Genomic DNA, 24,468 nt, shown 5'->3' on the forward strand with positions numbered 1-24,468 from the left:
GGCAGTGGCTTCATCCATAGACCAGAAGCTGCACAAGCACGGATACATAGTCCTAGCAACACTTGGGGTGCAGCGCCGAGGGCCAGCTGCCTTTTTGGCCATGGAGGCAGAACCAGCAGTAGCTGCAAGAAGAGGAAACAAGTGACAGTGGTATCACAGCCCTGCTGCACCCTTCACCTTCCTGGGCGTGCAGAAGGCAGCTGGCAGGAAGGCAGTCAGGAGGAGAGGCAAGGAATTTGCTGCTTGTGAGAGCAGGGCGATGCCATGGCTGCAGAGGGGACCTTGAGTCACCCCCCAACTCATTTTCAGCAGAAAGCTTTCCTTCCTCCAAATCACTTGTAGCTCCAATGTACTTCTAGAAGTGTCCACTGGGAATGCTTACAGACAAGAGCAGACAGCTCAGGCTGGGGTCTTAGGAGATGCCCCAGTTCAGAACAGAGGGGAGGAAATGAAGCCACTGGTGGAGTCTGAATAGGACTGGGCCAAGGGGCAGAAGGAGAACAATTTTAAGGCGTACTCAGTCCAGAGATGTGGGTTCGCTGACCTGGCCAGGGTCCTGCAGTTGACCTTGCATTGGGAAATACTGAGTTTAGCATCACCGAACTTCCCTCCCGGGGTTAGAAGAGTCCCCTCGCCGGTTCAGAGGTTACTTTTTTTCCTGAACTGGAAATCTCAGAGATCCCCTCCAGTATCGCCATGCGGCAGAGAGAGAAGCACCGAGGCACCCGCTGCATGGGTGACAGAACACAGGAAGGACCAAGGAAAGGGCAGAGGACGCAGAGCCAGGGATGAAGGCTGCGGATCACCGCAGAAGGTGGTGCCTTCGGAAAACAACCGGAACAAAGAACTGAATCCAATCAGGAACCTGGCACTCTCCCACTACCAACCCCCATCACCCCCTCCGCCCCCCTGTTCCTGTAGAGACAGCAGAGGGAGCCTCTTGCCGGAAATGAATATTGCACGGGACAGTTAATCAAAGCTGAACCGCCCCTGCCCCTGTGAGTGAGCAGAGCTCGGAGAGAGTGGGCAGCTGGGCAGATGGAGAGGAGGCAACCCCTCCCCCAGCACAGTCCACCTGCAAGGGGGGGTGCTTTGGGGGGCACTGCAGGGGAAGCACAAAGCCAATTTCTTCCCATAAAAAATGATATGAGGTGAAAAACCGTTTACCGCACATTAGGATCCACGGTTGGGCCATTTGTATGTTTTACTGGGATGGTTATGTCACTAAACGAAGCCTGAAAAATCCATCATGGGCAGGGAGCCTGATGGTGGCACAGGCAGGGGAGGAAAGTGGGGGGATGGGGTGGCTGGGGGGGAAGAGGAGGAATGGGAAGGGAGAGATTTTGGTGTTTTGGGGGACTCACGTCCAAGCCGTGTCCAGGTCCCCTGGGTTCACATCAAAGGGCCTGGTGGATCCCCCATCAGCTCCACAGTTACTGTTCTTCCTAAACAGGAAACTCAGAGGTTCTCTCTACCCTAGTCCCTCCTGGCTAGTTCTGGGGATGCACTGATCTACCACTTGCGACTCAACGGGAGACTTGGAGATAAATGCCTTTGTGCTAGGCAGGGGACCTTGTAATCCCCATCACCCATCAGGACCCTCCCTCTCCATCCTTTGAGCCATGACCAAACCCTGCCTGTGGCTGGAGAAAGAAGTGACTAAGAAGATCCTGAAAGTGGGGGGGGGGCAGGGATTGAAGGAGTGGAAAATGGCAGGACCAGGACGAAAGTGCAGGAATGCCATCTGAGTAGCTGCATTTATAAGATGATCTGTCAATGAGTCACAGGGCCAGCCACCTAAGATGCCAGCTCCAACTTTAACTGTCCACTTGTACTTCTCCCCTTGCCTCTGACCAATATCTAGCTTTAGCAAACTGACCAGGAATTGGGGACCTTCCTGGCCTCCTCAACGTACCACCACCCTCTACTATGCATGACCCTTAGATTCCAGAGCCAGATGGGCCAAGAGAATGTCTGACTGCAGTCCTTCCTTATCCAGGGGAGAAACCAAGGCTGGTACTAGAGCCCTGTCCTCCTAATTCCCAACCTGGCCTTCCACACCTCGCTGCTGCCCCAGGGCCAATTTTGCAAGTGCAAGGGAGCCCCAGATCGCTAAGAGCCATCTTCCCTGATCACCCAAGGTGCAGCTCACTCCAAGGGAGTCACAAGCAGCCAGGGCACTTGCTAGAAAGCAAACCATTCTCATCCCAGCCTCCTGCTCCACCATCTCACTTTCCCCTCCCATAATACGTAATCCCCCCGCGGCACACCGAACTGAGAAATAAGGATGCAAACTGGACAAGCAGTCCCCAGGGCCTGCAGGAAAAGGGCAGAGAGGGCACTGGACACCGGGCGGGTAGGTGGGCTGCCAAGACAGCTGCCTGGACCCAGAACCACAAACAGTCATGAGGAGGATGCAGGACAAGATAGAGCAAACAGTCACCGAAGGCCCTTGACCACCACTGGAAACAGTGTGCAGCCGTCAAGTGGACTGGCACGAGGCTGGGTTTTGCTACAAGTTCATCTAGGGACAAATCAGACACCGAGTTTTCACAGAATTGACTCGGCTGGCCGATTCATCCTTCCAGGTGAAGGCAATAGAGGCCAGATGAAAAAAGCCCCATGCGTCAGACAGGTAGCAAAGATGTTGTGTGTCGCGCCCTGACACCTGCGATTTCCTGCGCAGTGAGAGCGAGTCAGGAATCTCCCCAGGACCTGAGCCCAAGAGTAGATGGTCCACAGCAAAGGAGCGGCCTCCCTGTGCCTGGGAGGCAGGCCGGGATCGCGGCAGTCACGCCAACTCTGGCGCCAGGAGGCCTGGGTTCGGATCCCTCTTCTGCCACTTCCCAGATGTATAACCTTGAGCGATTTCATTAACTTCTCTCTGACTCCCTTCTTCCATCTGTAACATGGGAGAGTAAGAGCACCCGCCCTGCACGCCTGTCTAAGGACGTCATCGATTCCTGCGTGCAAGCGTTTCCGACGGTGGCAGGAAGTGCTGTAGGAGTGCTAAAGGAGTGAAATGAGGGGGAAGGCGCCACTCCGCCCGCACCCACAGTGACGGACACCGTTGTCCTCTTTCCTGTCAGCATCTGGCCTGCCTTGCCTGTGACACAAGTTCCTAAGACCGACCTCTTATTTTCTTATTCAATTTCAAGATAAAATTAGGGCTGTGTCCCTTAGGGGAAAAATGTGCCCCCCCCCAAACAAGAAATTCCCTAGAGGAAGCCTGTTAAAATCACATATTTAAAGGGACATCAATATTTTTCTGACAGAGTATTAGTCACAATAAATAAATTGCCAAATCGGGCTGCAAACTAGCAGGACTGCTCGGTATGTGAGTGACAGTTCACATCTCATGGGAAATAGCAGTGACAGATGAACTTGTCACCAAAGACACGGCCTCGATTGCTCAGTGTGCGAGGGACTCCTTCCGGGAGATCGTGGTAGGCCAGGGCCGATGACAGCCAGGGCAGGGGACAGCCAAGCTGGAAAGGTGAGCTGTGCACTGCAGGACAGCCTATGGCCTAGGGTCCTGTGGCCAGGAGTCCAGGGATGGGAGCTGTGGGGACGGATGGAGGCTGTCTACGTCTGGTATCAATGAGCCAGAAGTTGACCTGAGTGCGGAGGCAGGCAGGACACAATTTACCTCTTGTGGGGACTGACGGTGTTTGCACATCAGGTGGACATTCAGGCCATGTAGTGGAAGTGATGTGGGAGAATCCCAGAAACGAGAGCGAAGCCCAGGGAAAACAACTAGCCAACGGGGTCAGGAGGCGGGGGCACGGAGATAGAGCCCAAACTCTGCCCTAGGGACAGGTTAAGGGAGGAAAAGGAATAGGGAGGGAGACTAGGCACAAGATACCCAGATGGGAGACCAGTGGGGACTGGATAAGGAAGCCACCATTTTCAGGGGTCTCCATCCAGCCCAAGGGACATGGCAGGAATGGGAGGGGAGGGAAGGGGGCAGGATCGGTGCAACAGGGGGATTCCAAACCCTTCCAGGCAGCAGAGAAAGGTCAGAATGAACAGGGCTGGGATGGCTGGATACAGAGAAAGACTGTTAGCTACAGTGGTAGAACCCTTGAGTCTTGGAGCATCTGCCAGATTTTCAGAGTAGGCTAATAGAGAGCCGTGGTCATAGCTTCAAGCCTATCTTTAGCTTTAAAATGATGCCCCAGAAGCATCTGTGTTTTAGAAATGAGGAAGTCAACCCGGAGATGCAGAAATCCAGCCAAAGCCAGACATGCCTGACACAGCAGGAAGAAAACAGGTAGAGGTGCACAGATACTAGAACTCGATGGGAAGACCGCAACTAAGCAGGTGTGCACCACCCAACTTGGACAGACAGCCCAGGGTACCTGCAAAGGGCCAGTTATATCATATCAACTTAGCAAGAGGGCCCAACTACTCAGCTGACCCCTTGGTCCATAAATCTTGCCTATACAAATTGTATAAAAATGTGCTGTGGACACAAAACTGGTTCACGGACTTTTGGGTGGAAGAGAGACCGGGAACATTGATTACAGAGTGCAGCAGGCTGTCACTTGGTTGTTATGTATTTCTTTGGGGTTCTCATTTTTCACAATAATCATACCTTCCTTTCATTATAAAAGGACATATTAAAACAGAATGTGTTATGGGAAGACACACAGTACCTTTTGAAATAACTTCTGGAAAGCTTGTGTAAGAGTAGGTTGATGAGGTTTTCTGGTGGCTTCGCACCCCTGCAGGAGCTGTGGGACCAGAAGGCAGAGAATTCTTAATAGGAAGTTGCAGTGGGCCCGCACGCTCCCTGCCCCTGGCCCCCTGCCTTACACCAAGAATTAGGTATTTGCACCCTTGCTGGAAAGTAACCTTTTGCCCATTCTGCCCCTAGAACCAGCCTCTCCCCCTCGGAAAGGGGAAAAAACTATGACCTATGATAGGACTGGCAGGCTTCAGGCCCAGGCAGCTGCTCTTCTACGCCCAGGAGAACTCATGTATTAAAAATCACATGTACCTTGGCCTCTCTCTGTCTGACTCCTGCAGTATCTTTACTCTCCCCCACCCAACACCCCCTAGAGCAGCTCCCCATCTAGAGTTGGGGGAAATACTTGGGTCTTTTAGGGTCCAATGTTCTTTCCCTAATCCTGCTTTACTAGCAATGAGACTGTTTGTTTGTTTGTTTTTTAATTTTTAACTGACTTCTGGTCTATTTCTGAAAGAATTCAGAACCCATGGAGGGATGTGATTAAATGCCATATTTCTCATCCTTCAAAAACAAAAACAAAAACACCATTAAAACAGATTGGCAAAGAAAGCTTCTGATTGGAGGAAAAGTGTCAGAAGGATTTATCACAAGTAACAACATCAACGGGAGAACAACTTCTGCGATAAGTCATATATATCTGGTCTTCATGCACTGTTTTTGGCATCCAGCTCCTAAAACTCTTGGAATTTCCTAAGTGAGGAGAGAGAGCAAGGTGTCTTTTGTTATGTTAATGTGGTGTCTTTTGGAAAGCCTCTAGATAACCAAAGGATGGGAGCCCGTTGCCAGGGGAACCAATCCTGTGATCTGAGAGATGGAACTTTCAGTACTACCGACTCCCCCCCCTACCCCGCTCCTCCAAGGAGGATGAGGGGCTGAAGTCTCAAGTTCCATGATTTAATCGGTAATGCCTAAGTAATGAGGCCTCCGTAAAAAAACAAAAACAAAAACAAAAGGAGGGGTCTGGAGAGTTTCTGGGCTGGTGAGCACGTGGGGATTCAGGGAGAACAATTTACCTGGGAAGAACACAAAAGCTCTGAGCCCCACCCCCCATACCTTGTCCCATGCTGTCCCTGAGTTACATCCTTTCATAATACTCCAGTAATATCATAAATAAAAAGCTGTGAGTTCTGGGAGCTTGTTCTCTCAAATCCAAAAAAGGAATCTTGGAAACCTCTGGTTTATAAGCAGTGGGTCAGAAACACCTGCACCTTCAGTGGCCTTCTCAGCCTTGTGGGACTGAGCCCTTACTCTGTGGGATCAGATGCCATCTCCAGGCAGCATCAAAACTGAATTGAGCTGGGGGACACCCAACCGGGGTCCAAGAATTGCGTGGTGTGAGGAAAAACCCGCACAGATCAGAATCCGTGATCAGAACCATTACTAACATTTATTTATTGAGTCTTTACCAGAGGCCAGGCCCTGGGCTAAGTACTTTATGTGTTGTTTCTAATTCTTAACACAACTTGCCAGAAGAGGACCGTGAGACTGAGCAGTGCCCAGGTGGGATTTGTTCCAGCAGAGCTGACATTCCAGGTCACCTTCTTAAACACCACCCAGTATGGTGGCTGATTTCACCCTTTCCTTGTGAGAGGGCAGTAGGTCTGACTCCCAGGCTGGTGGGACGGACAGCCAGTGCAGGTGGGGGTCATGACAGGGCAATGCTCAGGTCAGCAGCAGAAGATAGAGAGGGACAAGGCCAGGCCAAATAAAGACCAAGACATATGTCCAGATGGCCACATGACGGGAGGTGATGATCGGGCCCCCGGGGAGCAGGGCAGGCCTGGGCCACAGTCCCCCAGAGAACTGCACAGATGTGGTCCCTCGGGAGGGAGGTCTACAGGAATCCCTCAGGTATCCCTCGGCCTTGAAGCTTAGAGTCATCCTCTTGGCCTCCCTTGGCCCAAGGGGCAGTAAAATCACGGACATTCAAACTGCAAGGAACTAAGGAAGTCATTCAACTCTCTGGTTCTAGGGATGAGCAAATGGGCCTAGAAAGGTGAACAAACTGCCAACAGCCACAACACCAAGTGGGGAGAGAAACCCAAGAGTTCTGAGTCCCCTTCCCAGTGCTCCTTCCACAGTACCACCTTAAGGCTTCACATTCTGCCACAGAAATGTGGAAAAATTTAGGAAACATCAACTTTGGGATGGGCACTGGGATAAACCTGAACTTGTGAAAAGCCCAGCATGGATTTCCAATCTCAACTACAGACTTCCAGTGAGCTTCATGAGATCGTAGCCATGTTGTGGGACACCCCAAGCGTGTGCTCAGCTCTTTGGACTGGTAAACACAGCTCTTAAACCCCGTAGGTTGTAAACAGAGGACTGCAAATGTGACAAATACAGGATTGGTTTTCTACATCAAGAACTGCTCCTAATTTATACACTCCGTAATGGTCAACATTCTGTATCTCCAGAAACATCTATTCTAGCAGCTCAAGATAGGATCTTACCTCCCTCTCCCTGCCACCGGTCCCAAACACACAGCCCTTGGACTGCAAGAGTTCAATCGTCTTTCCAAGGTCACAGAGCAAGCCAAGGGCAGGACGGATAGAGAATGTCACATCCCGACTTCCCCAGTCTCTAGTCCTGAACTCCTCTCACGTGACCTCGCCTTGCACAGACTTCTGTCGTTAGAGGAGAAAAGGTCATTCGTAAGTCACGAAGGGTGGCTTCATGAGTCACTGGAATAAGGCACACGCAGGGGCCTCATCCTTGCGGAGGCCCAGTGCAGACAAATGGGGAGGCGAGGACAGAGTTTCAGGAAGTTAAGAGTGTCTGCAGGCCACCCAGTACTGATTTAACAAAGAGTCTATTTGCAGTGACAGAAGACCCCAAACTCTGCCCCTCCCATCATGCAAGCCTCCCTGCTGTTCTTTTAATAGAAGCATTTTCCCTGCCTTCCTCCCTTCCCTCCAAAAAGCCTCACAAATATGTTGTGTGAAATATCAGAACTAATTAGACCAAATGGTGTTCATATCTGTCACTGGTTTTTCAGGGGGAGAGCAGGCTGTGTCGTGGAGGCAAATTTTGTTAACTAATTAAGGACGATTTTTTAGGGGAGAGTGTCATGTTCCTGTGGGAAAGAGGGGTGGGACTATTGGAGAGGGCTCTTGGATGGGCCGAGGATGGAGATATAGGACACAGTGACAGCCGGGGGACCTGGAAGGTGGTGTGGGAGAGACGGATGGATGGGACTGAGTTAGCCTGGGGGGCAGCCTATTCCAGAGTTGTTCTTACAGTCAAAAGAGGGTGACACTGTTTGCACACAAGTGAAAGCATATTTACCACAGCAGTGAAAAAAAATCCATAGGAAAGAGGAGGTAGTTTGTCCCAAGTTGGTACTTAGCAGTTGTTGCCACGGCTGCTCTTCCACAACCAAGAGCAGGAACCACATCCTAGTTTGTTTATAGTCTCCTGCTCTCAGCACAAGTGAGGTGGCGTTGGTAGTCGTCTCCAAATTTGGGGACTGGAACACAGTAGTGTAAGAAGAGAACGCATTTATGGGAGCCTAGTTTGTGCTGGAGACAAACTAAGATCCTTTGCTATTTTTTTCTCATTGAGGAATATCTAACTAGAAGGAAAAGAAAAGAGAACAGGAGGACGTCGAATCCGAAGACGAGAAGACAAGAGGCACTTTGAGCTGCCTTCGTACATTCAAAATACTACCATGTGAAAAAGGGAATGAATTCATTCCAGGAGCTAAAACTAGGACTCAGGGGTAGAAGATATCAGAGAAGGACTTTGATCCAAAATAAGGAGGAACTTTTTCACAATTAGAACTCTTCCAGAAATGAAGCAGTGGGAAGCGCGCTGGAGGCGGTGCGCACGCTCCTGGGTGGTCGAGCCAAGCTGCCCACGGTCAGAGCCGCTTGGGAGAGATTCCTGCAAGAAGACTTGGACTCTGCAGCTCCTGAAACATGGGCTCTTGTGAGCCTGCAGATGTGTGGCCGGAACACGCTGTATTACAGTCGTGGGCCAGCGGGATGATGTTCCCTAGGAAGGCCCAGCAAAAGTCTCTGACACCCTCTTCACAGGCAAGTCTTGAAAAATGCAAGGAGCATAGGAGCACCTGGGTGACACAGCCGGTGAAGCATCTGCCTCTTCACTCCAGCTCAGGCCGTGATCTTCAGGTTGTGAGATGGAGCCCCGTGTCCACACACCGTGTGGAGCCTGCTTCAGATGCTCTCCCTCTGTCCCTCCTCTTTCTCTCTCTCTCTCCCTCTCAAAGAAAAAAAATTTTACTTAAAAAAAAAATGCGGAGGATAAACAGGAATCCTTCAGGAAATATCAGGGTGTGGTGTGGCCCAGGCACAAGGCGGGTACAGGTGCCTGGGGACCCCACTTGAAGAGCTCTTCCACAGTCTCATTCCCCACAGCACCCAGACTTACAAGGCCGGGCAGCCCACGACCAGAGAGACACATTTTGTTCAGCTGGTGCTCAGCCCCGCAGTGGTGCCGACAGCACCCTTACCCATCCCTCGGCCTCTGCCCAGCCTGCAGCCTCCGGCCCCGGAGTGGCGCCCCGGAGTGGCTTCTGATGAGGTCTGCACAGCAGCACGGAGGACTGAAGGTGCTCAGGAAGCAGATGGTGGGGGTGGGGGAGGGGGACCCGGAGCACAACAGGTGGACTCCTCCCTAGACTGGATTCGGATGCCGCCTCTGCCCCTCCCCGGTGACATGGGCACGGCTCTTGACCTTTCTGGCTTCTGCTTGCTCTTAAAAGGGGGTGATATCATGACTTAGTTCACAAGCTTGTGAGGATTCTGAATCAGCACAGCGGACAAACGCGAACACAGGAGACGCACAGCGCCATGGGAGCAGCCGGGCGTGGGAGGGCACTCGGCACTCTGCCCCCCCAAAATGACACCACTGCCCTCGGAGGAGAGCAAACAGAGAGGCCACAGCGGTCTTGGGTCACAGGAAGGCCTCCATCAAGGGACTAAGACAGCGGCATAAAGCAGTAAGCCAAGAGTGGGGATGGTTTCCAGCAAAGCAAATTTCAAAGGAAAACAAAACCAATCAGGGAGTGATAGCAGAAAGAGCAGAGCAAAATGTTCCCTGGGGATCGGGGGACTGTCTGCATACTGTGTCTGGAACTGCTGTCCTTGCTCCAGAGGCCATGGGGGCTGTGCTGCCGGGGGCTGCCAGGGAGCCCTCCTCCCGCAGCCGGGCCTCTCCCCGACCCCGTGCAGTCGTCCCCGGGGCCTCCCCGCCAGCCTAAGGACTTCTGAGCATCTCCAAGACAGACGTCGCAGCTCATGGAACGGATGAGGGAACTGAGCCGGGCAGCCTGGGCTTGCTTAGAGTCCCAGCCCGAGTGTGTGTTGGGCTTGGGACCAGCACTCCCCCTACAGCCCCCCACCCCTGCTGTCAGCAGGTCCCCCAGCCACGGCTCCTCCCTGCCCGCCTGTCTGCTCCACAGGCATCCCCGTTGCTGGTCCACGAACACTGCCTGCCCCTGCTCTTTGGCTCGGCTTACTTTAATATACACATAGATTACAGCTACATTAAAGAAGCCTGAAAATACCAAAGCAGAACTAAAGCAATTATTATAATGCAGCCTTAACAGCAGCTGTAATGAGACAGAATTAAAAATGTGCCAGCATAATCACAATTCACTGTTCCCAACGACCTTCCAGAGCTGCTTTCATTTGGAAAGTAACATCCAGTCCTGAACTGTCAGATGGAAAGGAAAAATTCAATCGTGCCTCCCAGCGTGGCCGGGCCCCTGGCTACCAGATCTGGCTCTTCCACATGAAGACATCTGATCCCTGGCTGAAGCTGCGCGGTATTCTCCATCGGCTCAGTGGAGGGCAGAGGGAAGGGACGCAGGGGCTGGGTGTTCCTTCCATGGCACGCAGGCTGGCTCGGGCCTCTCCCCGCCATTTGTCGCCAGGCCCGCCCGTTCCTCACTGGAGCAAATTCAAGTCTGAGCAGCCTCGTGCCTGCTCAGTGCGGAAGCTCCTGCTGCAGACAATGACAGCCCACATTACTCCAGTGAATCCCGCAATAACCCTCAGAGGCAGGTTCCATCACTTCCCCCGTGTGACGACCAAGGAAGCAGAGACGTGGAGAAGTGGCCGCTCAAAAGCGCATCCCATGGGGGCCAGAGCCACCGCTCAGATCCTTGTCTTCGGATCCCAGAGCACAAATCCTCACCCCGACTTTAGGAAGCGGATATCCTAACAGAGGAGCAAAGGAGAAGCCTGCTTGGATCGGCCCTGAGTTACCTTATTCTGATGGGAGAGACGGGCCCGGCGCGGGGCGAGGTGGGGGGGAACGGTGGGTGGTTAGGGTGAAGCGTGGGAAGAGACACCTAAGCCGGAGAGGCTTCCTCAAGGAGCCATGTCTGACAGAAGCGTCGCGGGCATCCACGGAACAGCAGCATTTCCTCATTCGTCCTCCCCGGGTTCCGTGCGGGAGGGCAGAACTAAGAAGGCGGGGAGCCAGAAGCTAGAGCCGCCGGTGGGGAAAGATGCAGAGACGGTACGGGCTTCTCTCCTCCAGGATGTTCAGGAGAAAACACGCCAGCTCAGGGACTCTGCCAAGCCTGCCTGCAGCCGAATTCAGCTTTCTGGAGCCTTCCACAAAGCCAAACCTGACCTTATCCTTCAGAGCATGCTAGTTTACTCAAGAGTCGGACATGGGGACATTCAGACTGAGATGGGGAGGTTACCTGGCTCTTCACTGGTGCTTGGTTTTCACAGAACTGCCTTCCCCTCCTTCTATAATGGTGAGATGGGTGCCATCTTGTCTCACTGGACCAGGAGCAGGCACGGCAGGGGGAAGGAGGGTGAGGTGCCGTCCCTTAGCTTCCTCCTGTTGCAGCATCTCAAGGGGGCAGTCAGCCTTCCTTCTTTCCCCCAGGACCAGGCAGCCGGAGCCCTACAGCTCTGATGCAGGGGAAGGGGCCCTGAGGACTCTGGTTCTGGAAGCCCGACTTCTGACACAGTTCACAGATGTTGAGAGCTCAGGAGGACTCTTTCTAGCCAGCCTGGGCTTCTGGGGAGGGTCTTGAGCTCCAGGCTGCAAGCTTTCCACGGGCCCCCTCCCCACTCCACTTTAATTAAGGTTAGGAGCTACAATTTCCCCACCTGTGGCAAGCAGTAGAAACGAAGCACTTCATGGTTTGACAACCATCACGTGTGGGCTCAGAGGCACCTCCAGGAGCCCAGATCCAAAAGGTCATTATAAAAGTGAGCTATCTGCCATACCAAGGTTGCGGGGCAGCTCACCCTGCGTTCCACATGAGGTGGCTTCCGAATCCAGCCACACATGCTGGCCTCACTACGTGTTTTTGCTATGAAAACCATCAAGAGAAGCCACCTCCAGCTCTTCCTTAGGGGCCAGCAGTCCCTCTGTGGAAGTCCTCCCTTCCCCATCCACACTTTATGACCGAGCAATGCGTGGGTAGTAATTTGACTCAAACCACGTAGGACCACGTGCGTCGTTACGACTAGTGCAGAACTACCTGGGAGGGAAGATGTGGGAAATGTGGGAGCGTGGTACCCCCAGTCCTGGGGGCTGGAGGGGGCTCCTTCTTCCCTGGCCTCCCGAGTAAGAGGTCCCGGGGACCATAGCCATGGCTGTGGGTCCCCACCCCAACTTCTAGCCCAAGCTGAGCTTTTTCAGAAGCCTGGGACCTTGGGAACACAAACACAGATGGATAAGGGAATGAGGGGGTCGGGGGAGAAGATGGAGACATTGCTGAGTTTTTGCTGAACAAATTGCTGAATTGGTTTTTTTGGTCTATAGTTTCCACCATGGAAAATGGAGCTCACCTTCTAGAGATGAGAGGGTCCTAACTGCGGCGGTGAGTGGAGGCGTCTGGAGAGAGCACCATGACTTCCACCCAGCCCAGCCAACTGTGGCAAGTCCAAGCCATGAGATCAGCGGAACACACGACCTGCTGTGACTCACCTTGCTCCATGGAAATCGTATGAAAACCTCAAGGTTCCCAGATGAAAAAAGATTTTCAAGCACTGGTTGGTTTGAGGAACATGAGACCAAAATAAGCCCTACACAATAGGGTTTAGGTATCTGATACTTTGGGAGAAGATGCAATGCTAGGGAACAGATAAACAAGCCCAGCATTTGGAAGGCCTGCCATAAGCGGGGGGCTGGGGCGCCTCCTGTTCCACCCACCTCTACTGGCCTGCACTGGTTTACCGGAGTAGGTGTGGGCAGCGCTGCCAGCCCCCCCTCCTCCCACCCCCGGGCGCTAATGAGATGCAGGGAGGGGTCTGCAGGCCCGATGGAGTGGCTTGCAATTTTTGTTGCTGTTGTTTTGAATATGTCTTTCTCTAGTGCTCTGCCAACAGCTTGTTAGCACATGGCTCTGCAGAGTGAGAAGGCTTTAGATGGTAGGATGCCCTGGCCCAACCCATGGGGGGGTCTGCAGGCCATTTGTCTGCACTGTCCCCAAACAGATGTCCTAGAGCCTCTCCAGCAAGCCACTGGCACTCAGACACCAGGACACCCCAGGCCCCGTGTCCAGGGAGCCAGATCTGAAAGCCCAACCCCCACCAAAGTTTCTTTTTCCATCTGGCTTGCAAAGGTGTGAATGGATTTGACAAAGGATGAGGAAGGGGGGAAAAAGGAGAGAAATCAACTGCACCCACAACTAGCATATCACCATCATCACCACACACACACACACACACACACACTTCTAAGAGCAGTCAGACATCTGCCAAAGTAGGCTAGGGCCAAAGCACTAAGTCCCCAAGGGCAACTGGGCCAAGCTTCCCCATGATGGGGTGCAGTGGACACAGAGGGAAATTCAGAGGAGAATTAGAGGACACAGAGGAGATTCAGACCGAGGTTCCAGCTCTGTGGGGGGCTAGCTGACCTGAGGCCAGTCACTTCCTCTCTCCGGATTTCAGTGTCCTTCTCCCCACCATTAGCAGTGTCCGAGCTTTTCTAGAAGAGCACAGGATTGTACCATGCCACCTATCACCTAATCCCCAGGCCCACTCCGGAACCATCAATTCATAGAAGGCCCAAGAGCGTGGGCATGTGATACAGATTTGAGGAGCAGAGAAAAGCACTCAGGCCTTTATAGGGATGAGACCGCTGACCTTAGCCCCCAGCACTAACACTTCCAGTTGCCCAAACCCTGGGGTCCATGCTGTAAGTATTTCCTCCCTTTGTTTATAAAGTCTGCAAATACATATTTCTGTGTCTCAAACAAGCTGAAATTGACTTGTTACTTACTTCCTGGGGCCTCCCTCATGCGGGACCTATCTAAAGCCGTATATTCCGTATCCAGAGCCCATTTCCTGATCACTTCTCCCAGATCCATCTCTGCCTTGTCCAGACTCAAAGTGCTTGTTGTTTGGACTTCTCAGCTGACACTCCTTTTGTGCTGCCTCATACTGGATTTGACTCTCTTTCTCCTCAGCTAGACTGTTCTGTTTGTTGCAAGGTAATGTGTGTCATTCTGAATTAATGCGGAGGGTTTGGTTGGTTTTTGTTTTTTACCTTAAATATTTTTTATCCACTATTTATTGTAATGCCCCCGTTTTGTTTAGGTTAGTATTTTCATAGGACGCCCTTCTTGATTTCTGCTACTTTCAAACTTTCTGTACCTGTCTGATAGAGTTGTGAATGTATTTAACAAAGGATGAGGAAGGAGGGGAAGAAAGAAACTAACTCCACTCCTCCCATAGCACATCACCCTCACCACCAACACACACACACATGCACACACAAATGCGCACACGCACACACACACAAATACTCATATTACATAGGCAGCAAGATATCTGCCGAAATAGAATATGGTCAAACCACTAAGGTTAAAAAAAAAAATTATGTGTTGGGTATGTCTTATACATTACACAACTTTAAACCCAAAATTAGAAATTCTGTCTTTAAAAAGGCAAGGTTGGGGCACCTGGGTGGCTCGGTTGGTTGAGCAGCTGCCTTCAGCTCAGATCATGATTCTGGAGTCCCAGAATCGAGTCCCACATCAGGCTCCCTGCTCAGCGGGGAGCCTGCTTCTCCCTCTGACATCTCCCCTCTCATGCTTACTCTCTCTCATTCTCTCTCTCTCTCTCTCTCAATAAATAAATAAATAAATAAATAAATAATATTTAAAAATAAATTTTTTAAAAGGCAAGGTTAATTGCTATTTATCATGATTTCTATTTATGGGATTGCTATTTTAATTCACTTCTATCATCTCAGTTTGTGTTTGATCACCATTTGAAGAGACACTGCTCAGTGAGTCACCCAGGCTTCCCCATGTCTTACTGAATAGGCCAAGAAGGTAAGGCTCTGAGCTCGTGACCCGACTCACTTCTCAGGGTTGTGTTCACGTTAAAGAAATCTGGGAGAATGGGTGATGTCTCCCTTTGGGACACAGCACATGCTCACTGCCTGCTCAGAGAGGAGTCCCCAAGCGAGGTGCTCCCCAGCTGCAATACACACAGCACGTGCAACACCCCCACTGGGACCTCTCTGCTTCACCTTCTGTAGGCCACAGGGCCAGCGATGAGCTGAAGCACACATGATTCTCATGATGGTTGCTGTGTGTGAATTTTTTTTTAAGATTTATTGATTGATTTTAGTAGGGGGCAAGGAGCAGAGGGAGAGAGAATTCTCAAGCCGACTCCCCACTGACCCTGGGGCCCGATTCGGGGCTCAATCCCAGGACCCTGAGATCACGACCTGAGCTGAAATCAAGAGTCGGCCACCTAACCAGCTGAGCCACCCAGATGTCCCACTGTGTGCAAATCTTAAAGTCCTTCATCTCTGATCTGAGATTCTCATGTCTTCCAACCGCATCCACGAAATAGCAACAGGCTAACTTATTTGCGTATAGGTAGGATAAATCAAATCCCAGCCCCTTCACAAACCTGGTATTAACTACCATGGTTATTTCCTCCTTACTTCTTCTGATCACGCCTCCTATGGGAGTTGATTCTGCTTTCTTTATTCCTTTTTAGACTCTATGCTTTAGAAGTTGTGCATTATATTTCTTTCAGTGGTTATTCCTAAATAACCACTTTTTAAAAAGTTCAGTGTAACAATGTTTAAGGTCAATCACTGCCTCTGTCCCCCTTTAGGACAGTAAGACAGACGCTTTCCCACCACACCTCCACTCCTATCCCACACATCTTACTGTTCTCCAATAGTTCATGGTCACCTTGTTTGTAGCCCACTTTTCGTTACTGTCACTTTTGCAGTCAGTACTTATTTACAGTTTCCAAAAAGTTTATCTTTTTGTGGCTATTTTCCTCACCACTGCTTCTGGCTTTCTACTCCTTCCATCTGGGTCCGTTGCCATCTCACTGAGTTACATTCTTTCGTTGTTCTTACCACTGGGATCTGGGTGGATAATAAATTCTCTCGGGCTTTGTTTGTGTTAAAAACTCCTTTCCCTTCATTTTTAAATGGTGGTTTGCTCAGGATCTGAATTCTAAGGTTCTAGTTGTTTTACAGCAATGTGAAGATACATCTCTCGTTGTTCTCTATTTTTGCCGGTGATAAGTTGGCTTTTACTTCAATTGTCATTCCTTTGTGTAATCTGACTTTTAACAGTAAGTTTTTTTAATTTTTCTATTTTTTATTTTCTGTAGTGTATCTGCAATGTGTCCAGATGTACATCTGTCTGTATTTATTATTCCTGGGACCTAATATTCTTCAATTTAAGAATTTAAATGTTCCTTTCATTCTGAAAAATTCTCTTCCAATATATTTCCAACTATTATCTCCTTCATGTATACTCCATTCTCTCCTTCTGGCCTTGATTAGATGTATTTTGACTATATATCTATTAATTGTCTTCCATATTTTCCATTTCAAATTCTAGGTGATAATCTTGATGTATCTTCCAGATCACTAATTCTCTCTTTGGCCAAATATATACTACCACAGTATACACTAATACATACATACACTACTACTATTATACTACTAATATATAATATTCTACTTTATACATCTAATAGATTTTTATTGTAATGATACAGTTTTTATTTCTAGAAAGCTTCTCTGTCTCCCTTTTAGATCTGTTTCTGTATCGTTCTGCCCTGTTCTTATCATTTTTGTCCCTCCTTCTATGTTTTTAAATAAATTTAAATATACTCAAGTCATAGTTTATTTAAGATTATTTCCCCTCGATCTTGGAATGCTAATTATCCAGGTTTCTGCTTCTTCTAAGTGTCCCTCTTCATAGCCTGTAGCTTTTCATGGATTCTACTTTTTTACTTTGAGTTCTTTGGTGGCATTTGTTTCCTTAGGTAATCTTATGTCCTTGGTATATAAATGGTATCATCATCTGTCTACATAATACTGTATGTTTGCCTTTACAAGCACCCCACTGGTTTTAGCAGTTCTGAACCCATATGCATATTACTTTCTAAGTGTTACTTATGTGGTGTAAATTTGTACACATAGTGAAGGCTTAGGTTTCCAATTTCTGGCATATGACTGTCTTCCACCTAAGGCACTGGTAGATGGCAAACTTTATTGAAACTTGCCCAAACAGATCTGCTGAGTTTTTCTACTGCCTTCAGAAGCTCTCAATTTATGCCAGAAGTCCTCTATCATGTTCTCCCAATCTGAACCCCTAAGGCCTATGTCTGAGCCTTAACCTCCTTTGGGCTATCATGGTCTCAGCTCACAAGCAACACTTGGGCTTTGAGTTCCTGCCTCATAAGTGACACTGGGAGTTTCTGCAATTGAATTTATTTTTGTTATATGCAGATTTGTATATGCATGGATGGAAGAAACACCTTTCCGTATCCTCTCGGTCTGCCATATTGGTTGGAAGTCCTCCATTACCTTCTCCCCAACGAACAGCAGGAAGCATGTTTCATCTTTCTGTGCACGCCTCCACTGTAGAGCAGGCCCAGAATACACACAGAGTTAGAGCTCAAAAAGGGTTTCTAACAGTCTCAGGGGCTGACAATGGAGGCTTTGTTAACTGGATCATGGTACAACCATACAATGGAATATGGTGCAGCCATTTTAAAAGATAAGAAAAATGTGTGATATGGAAAATACTGCCAATTACATTTTTAAGTGCAAGAGATAGATTTAGAGACTAGTATGCACTGTTCTATTGTCTTGAAAACAAACTAGAAGAAAATACACCAAAATGTTACCACCAGTTTCGTCCCTAGACAGAGTGTGGGCCATTTTTATTTTCTTGTTTTGATTTATATTTCCTATAGTTGACACTGATTTCTTATATAATAAGTGTGATGCACATGAATTTAAGTTAAAACCTGGTAAAACTCCAAATGCCAAATAAATAGGAAATCTGAGATGCACCCTTGGGTTCCTCCCTCCCTAGACCCTTTATGGGCTTACATCGTCTCAGAGGAGTATCCATGGAACATTCACATGCTGGTGGGGGAGGTGGCTGCTTTCTGAGCAATTCACAACTGCTCTGACTTCGCCCTGACACTGGAGAGGGTCCTTGAGCATTGAGCACTGGCCTTCCCCAGACTAGCAGCTGCCCACTGGTCTTCTGTCATGATGCCTCTTTGGCCCATGTGCCCTTGAGGGAGAATGACCCAAGGGTACTCCACACCTAGTCTCTCTCTTCAGTTTCTACTCCCACCCTAATTATACTGCACCCCCACATGCTCCCTGGGGTACAAGTGCTGTGCTAGGTAGCCGGGTCTGGCAGGGCTTCTGACAGCACCACAGGCCCTTACACAAACCTGCCTCCTCCGACCCCCTGGGCTCTTCCTCATTAACCCATGTTCCTTCCTTCTTCCAGTTTTGTTCTGGACCTCCCTACCCTGCCCTCCCACCAGACCTTGATGGGAAGCGCTATATTCTATCCTTAACAGATCTCCATGGCTTTGAACTTTAGGAAGCAGGGACTGGAGTATCTGTCATCCCTCCCCAGAAAGTCTTCTGTGCTCCTTTAGAAAATTAAGTCAACTTCTCCAGTGATCAGCTTTTCCAGTTTCAGTCACAGTATCCTTGCTTGGGTCACAGGAGTGTTTTTATACCCTGCCTGCAGAAAGCTGGCTTCCTAGCCTCCATACAACAATAAGAAGACAAATCAGGTAGTCCTATGATAGATAAATTACAGCATTTCATATATATATATATATATAATATATATATATATTATATATATATGTGTGTGTGTGTATGAATTATTTATATATCTATAACTTTATAAAGTCATTAACATAATAAAGGACTCTAACTTAACTAACCAGCATAAGAATTTGTATGGAACCAGAAGAGACCCCGAATTGCTAAGGAAATGTTGAAACAAACAAACAAACTTGGAGTATCACATTGCCTGATTTCAAGCTTTATTACAAAGCTGTGATCACCAGGACAGCATGGTTGGCACTGGCACAAAAACAGACACATAGACCAGTGGAACAGAGTAGAGAGTCCAGATATGGACCCTCAACTCTATGGTCAAATAATCTTTGACAAAGCAGGAAAAAATATATAGTGGAAAAATGACAGTCTCTTCAACAACTGGCCCTGGGATAATTGGACAGCTATGTGTAGAAGAATGAAACTCGACCATTCTCTTACACCATACACAAAGATAAACTCAAAATGGATAAAAGACCTCAACGTGAGGCAGCAATCTATCAAAATCCTAGAGGAGAACATAGGCAGTAACCTCTTTGACATCAGCCACAGCAACTTCTTTCAAGATATGTCTCCAAAAGCAAAGGAAACAAAAGCCAAAATGAACCTGGGACTTCATCAAGATCAAAAGCTTCTGCACAGCAAAGGAAACAGACAACAAAACAAAGAGGCAACACACAGAATGGCAGAAGATATTCGCAAATGACACTACAGACAAAGGGCTGTTATCCAAGATCTATAAAGAACTCCTCAAACTCAACACACACAAAACAGATAATCACATCAAAAAAATGGGCAGAGGACATGAACAGACACTTCTCTAAAGAAGACATACAAATGGCTAACAGACACATGAAAAAATGTCCATCATCATTAGCCATCAGGGAGATTCAAATAAAAACCATATTGAGATGCCACATTACACCAGTTAGAATGACCAAAATCAACAAGACAGTAAACAACAAGTGTAGGAGAGGAAGTGGAGAAAGGGGAAACCTCTTCCACTGTTGGTGGGGATGCAAGTTGGTGCAGCCACTTTGGAAAACAATGTGGAGACTCCTTAAGATATTAAAAATAGAGCACCTGGGTGGCTCAGTGAATTAAAGCCTCTGCCTTCAGCTCAGGTCATGATCCAGGCTCACTGGATCGAGCCCCCCATCAGGCTCTCTGCTCAGCAGCGAGCCTGCTTCCTCCTCTCTCTGCCTGCCTCTCTGCCTACTTGTGATCTCTGTCAAATCAATCAGTAAATCAATCAATCAATCAATCAATCTTTGGGATGCCTGGGTGGCTCAGTTGGTTGGGTGGCTGCCTTCAGCTCAGGTCATGATCCCAAGCGTCCTGGGATCGAGTCCCACAATCGGCTCCTTGCTCGGTGGGGAGCCTGCTTCTCCCTCTGCCTCTGCCTACCACTTTGTCTGCCTGTGCTCGTGCTCTCTCTCTCTCTCTCTAACAAATAAATAAATAAAATCTTAAAAAAAAAAAAGAAAGAAATTAAAAATAGAACTTCCTTATGACCCTGTAATTGCACTACTGGGTATTTACCTGAGAGATACTGATGTAGTGAAAAGAAGGGCCATCTGTACACCAATGTTCATAACAGCAATGGCCAGGGTCGCCAAACTGTGGAAAGAACCAAGATGCCCTTCAACGGACAAATGGATAAAGAAGATATGGTCCATATATACAATGGAGTATTATGCCTCCATCAGAACGGATGAATACCCAACTTTTGTATCAACATGGACAGGACTGGAGATTATGCTGAGTGAAATGAGTCAGGCAGAGAGAGTCAATTATCATATGGTTTCACTTACTTACAGAGCATAAGGAGTAACATGGAGGACATGGGGAGATGGAGAAGAGAAGTAAGTTGGGGAAAATCAGAGGGGGGGACAAACCATGAGAGACTGTGGACTCTGAGAAACAAACAGGGTTTTGGAGGGGAGGGGGTGGGGAGTTGGGTAAGCCTCATGGTGGGTATTACGGAAGGCACGTATCGCATGGAGCACTGCGTGTAGTGCATCAACAATGAATTCTGGAACACTGAAAAGAAACAAAACATAACAAAACAAAAGAATTTGTACAGAGTCCTGCGGATGAGGCTGGGATTATAGAACGCATGACCCATGACCCAGGAGAGAAGCTGGTGGTGTTGAGGCTCCACCCTGGGACCTCCCCATAGCCCTAATCTAGGGGAGGCTAATGAGCTATGTTGAAATTAGTAGTTTAGATTCTCCCTGTAGCAAGGTCCTTCTTTTCCTGGCTCCATTTTTGGCTGTTTTTGTTCTCTGAAGCATCCTTCGGGCAGAAATCAATTAATAGTAGGGGTAAGGACTACAGGAAGGACCAAGAAAAAAGATCTATGAGAAGCCCTGGAGTCCCTTTGTCTGAGGACTCATTTTCCCCATACCTCTCTCCATTTTGCTCTCCTCCCACTCCTCCTCCTGCCTCTGGAAGGCAGGGAGGGGCAGACACTGAGCAGGTGGCTCTGGCTAGTGCTTTCGTTGGTGGCAGGTTGGGCAGGAAGACGCTTGTCAGCATACGGGCCAAGGGAACACATGGCCCCGAGTTCCTGGGGACAGGAGGGGAACAGGCAGGAGCAGATGAACTGCTAAGCAACAGGGTTGGTAATTTCAGCCAGGGAACTTTACAGCGATAAGAAATAAGGGAAGGCAGCCAGTGGGGGAGCATGGGAAGGGAGACTGAGGGACTCGGTCACCCATCTCTGCACAGTGAGATCTCTGTTTATTTTCTTGTAAAAATAAAACACTATTCTCTGTAGGAAGCTTTTGCTTTTCCCCTGCTTGCAAAACTGAAAACAAAAGAAAACTATCAACACATGCCTTTACCACCACCCCCACCACCCTCTCCCACAGGAAAAAGTTCCTCACACTCACATTCAAATGATTTCTGAGCTTCAGGAGGTGCAAGGACTGAACTTAAACACAGAATCAATATACAGAGAGTGGAGCTGTTTGGGGGGGGGGGTTAAAAATAGCTCAGAAGGAACTATACCACAGTGTTAATAGCATTTGCTTCTAGGTAATGGGAAGATGGGTGATTTTTCCCTTCTTCTTCATATTCTTCCATACCTTTCATGTTTTTATGATGTGCATGTGTTGTTTTACAACTTTTAAAAAGCTATTTTAAAACACAGACAAAAGCAACACCGATTAGTGAAAAGTGGAACACCTGTGGACTACTGGTATTTCCAGACCCTACCATTTGGCAGAATCTAGGGTTGATCTTTAAGCCTGTTTTTTGAATTGACCACCATGAGCATCCACATTGAGCATCCAGTGATATTGACTGTACCCTTAGTACAGATGAGGAAACAGACTGGGGAAGTTAAGTAGTTTGCCTAAAGCTATATAGGGGCAACTGGCAAACTGACCCTCAGAAGCTTCCACCAGCTGAAAACAACAGGCACCCAGCACAGAGCCAGCAAAGGTCATGCCCCAAGCTAAGTCATTTCTGCCATCCCTGGCCGGGGATGCTGGATAAAGCACTCCTACCCTGAGCCACTGCAGAGACCATAGAGGCAGGGCATCATGGCTCTGCAGTAGGGCAGTTGCTCTGTCTGTTCTCCCCCCAACCCCCACCCTAGTCCCTTAGCCCCCACACCAAGCTGTCCTGGGCCTTTCTGAAAATCCACCACTTGCCACTCTGGTGTTCATCAGATCTTAATTTCCTAGTGTTGGGAAGATCAAGTTCATGTGGCCAATCTCAGAAGCAGTATTTCTCTCTCTTATACAGGAGCCGATGGCTCTGTTTCTACTTTGTCCCTTTCCCCAGCACCAACCCCAGGCCAATAATTATGGGGATAAGAAACAATATGCAACGACCCTGGCTCAGTCCCATATCTGTTTACATACTGGGTGCGGTGCACAGCTCATTTCCCCTCCACCGGGGCCCTGCACCTAAGCCACAGCAGCCCTCTCCTCCCTGGCTTCTTAGAGTCAAGCCCAGGACTTGAGTTCCCAGCTGCCAAATGAGGAGCAGCTTTAGAATAAGGAGTGGGAGTGGGCAGCTGCCCCCAGGACAGGACAGACCTTTGAGCACAATGCCTTGGTGGGGTAACATGACATTATATTGGAATACAGGAACCCCGTCACTGAGGATGGGGGGGAGGCTGCCTAGTTGTTGGGAAGTAGGAGTCTGAGTTTTTGCAATCCATTAGGGTATTGATCATGAGTAGATGGTTGTCAAGAACCATGAAGGGTATGAGGCATTAGCCCCACTTAGAGCTAACAAGTCAGCCTGACATGGATTCCAGTTCCATGGAATCCAGTTCCATGGATTCTTTCGGGAGACATGAGACTCGGTCAGAGACAAAGGACTGTTGCTCGCAGCAGTAACAGTAGCCAGAGTGTCAGCATTGTCCACACAACCCAGTTTCCATAGGACAACATAAAGAGAAGATTTATGTGATTGATACCTGCAACTCAGGGGGTTGAGTTACAGGAGAAGAACCTAGAAGCTTAGGGAACTCAAATCTATTATAACAAGTGGTAAGCTTGCTGTCCTTTTGTCCTGGAGGGAGACGTACTCTGTATTAAGTAGAGAGTAAATAGTACTGCCTTCTGCCCTGGGAGGAAAAACTATCTCTACCTGCCAAAGAGGTTTACTATACAAAAATCATTAAACAGCCCAGAACAAAAGCAGTCAGTGCTTCTCACAAGATGTGCAGAAACACAAGAGACCTGTTAAGAGCTATCTCTTCATAACAGTTACACAGTGCCTGGTTTCAGGGAAAATCACTACCAGTGAGGTCAATAAATAGTATTGGGGGCTGACAGAACACAGAGAAGCTAAAATGTAATCCACATATGCAAATATAAAGCCAAATATTGACCTAGAGTTTACCATCAGTGTCTGATAACCAGGCAGTGCCTAACAAGTATGAACATCAGTAAGGATGGGTCAAATAAACCTTTCAATGGTTACATTTGACCACAAAGCTTATATATATACTAAATCACTTGAGGTGGTCCCACAGTGAGGCTTATTCATTTTCCTCTCTCTGTTCTTCAGATTAGATTGTTTCTGTTGATTTCTTTTCAAATTCAATAACACTTTCTTCTCTGACTCCAATCTAAAGCACTTATTGTACTTTTTAGTTCTAACCTTTCTGTTGGATTCTTTTTCTTCTTTTTTCTTTTTCATTTCTCTTCTAAGATCCCCCATCTGTTCATGTTAACCCTATTTTACGTCAGGGTCTTATACATATTTGTAATAGCCGTGTTAAAAATCTTGTTACTAATTCCAATATCTGAGTCATCTTTGGTTATTTTTCTTTGGACTGTTTTTTCTCTTGACTGTGGGTCATATTTTCCTGCTTCTTCTACATCTAATAACTTTTTATTCTACTCTGGGCCTCTCAAATGATGAGTTGCAGAGATTCTACATTCTTCTTTCTTCCTCAGAGGAGTACTGATTTTCATTCCAGCAGGCAGTTAAATTTGACAAGACTCAGACTCCAAATTCAGTCTCTCCTGAAATCTCTGCTCAGTTCTTCAACCTTCCAGCTTTGCTTTTTGCTGCCCTCTTTGGATGCCCAATTTAGAGGGTCGTCTAAGGGTTTGGCCAAACTTTATAAATACACTTGAGACTCCTCTTCCTCTTGC

At 48.4% G+C, this 24,468-nt stretch overlaps 1 long non-coding RNA gene across 5 annotated transcripts in view; it reads right to left on the reverse strand.

Annotated features, from left to right (window-relative positions):
* LOC309845708 overlaps positions 1-24,468 on the reverse strand; it is a 207,297-nt gene that overhangs the window by 91,340 nt on the left and 91,489 nt on the right. For 4 of the 5 annotated variants that reach the window (XR_014301445.1, XR_014301451.1, XR_014301452.1 and 1 more), the window contains exon 3: positions 4,659-4,736. This is a non-coding gene — a long non-coding RNA (uncharacterized lncRNA). Of the gene's footprint in view, positions 1-4,658; positions 4,737-20,383; positions 20,453-24,468 lie in introns of those variants that run through there. The other variant, XR_014301454.1, reaches the window with a different exon arrangement.

The sequence above is a fragment of the Mustela nivalis genome (assembly GCF_964662115.1).
Source record: "Mustela nivalis genome assembly, chromosome: 12".
Lineage (NCBI taxonomy): Eukaryota > Metazoa > Chordata > Mammalia > Carnivora > Mustelidae > Mustela > Mustela nivalis.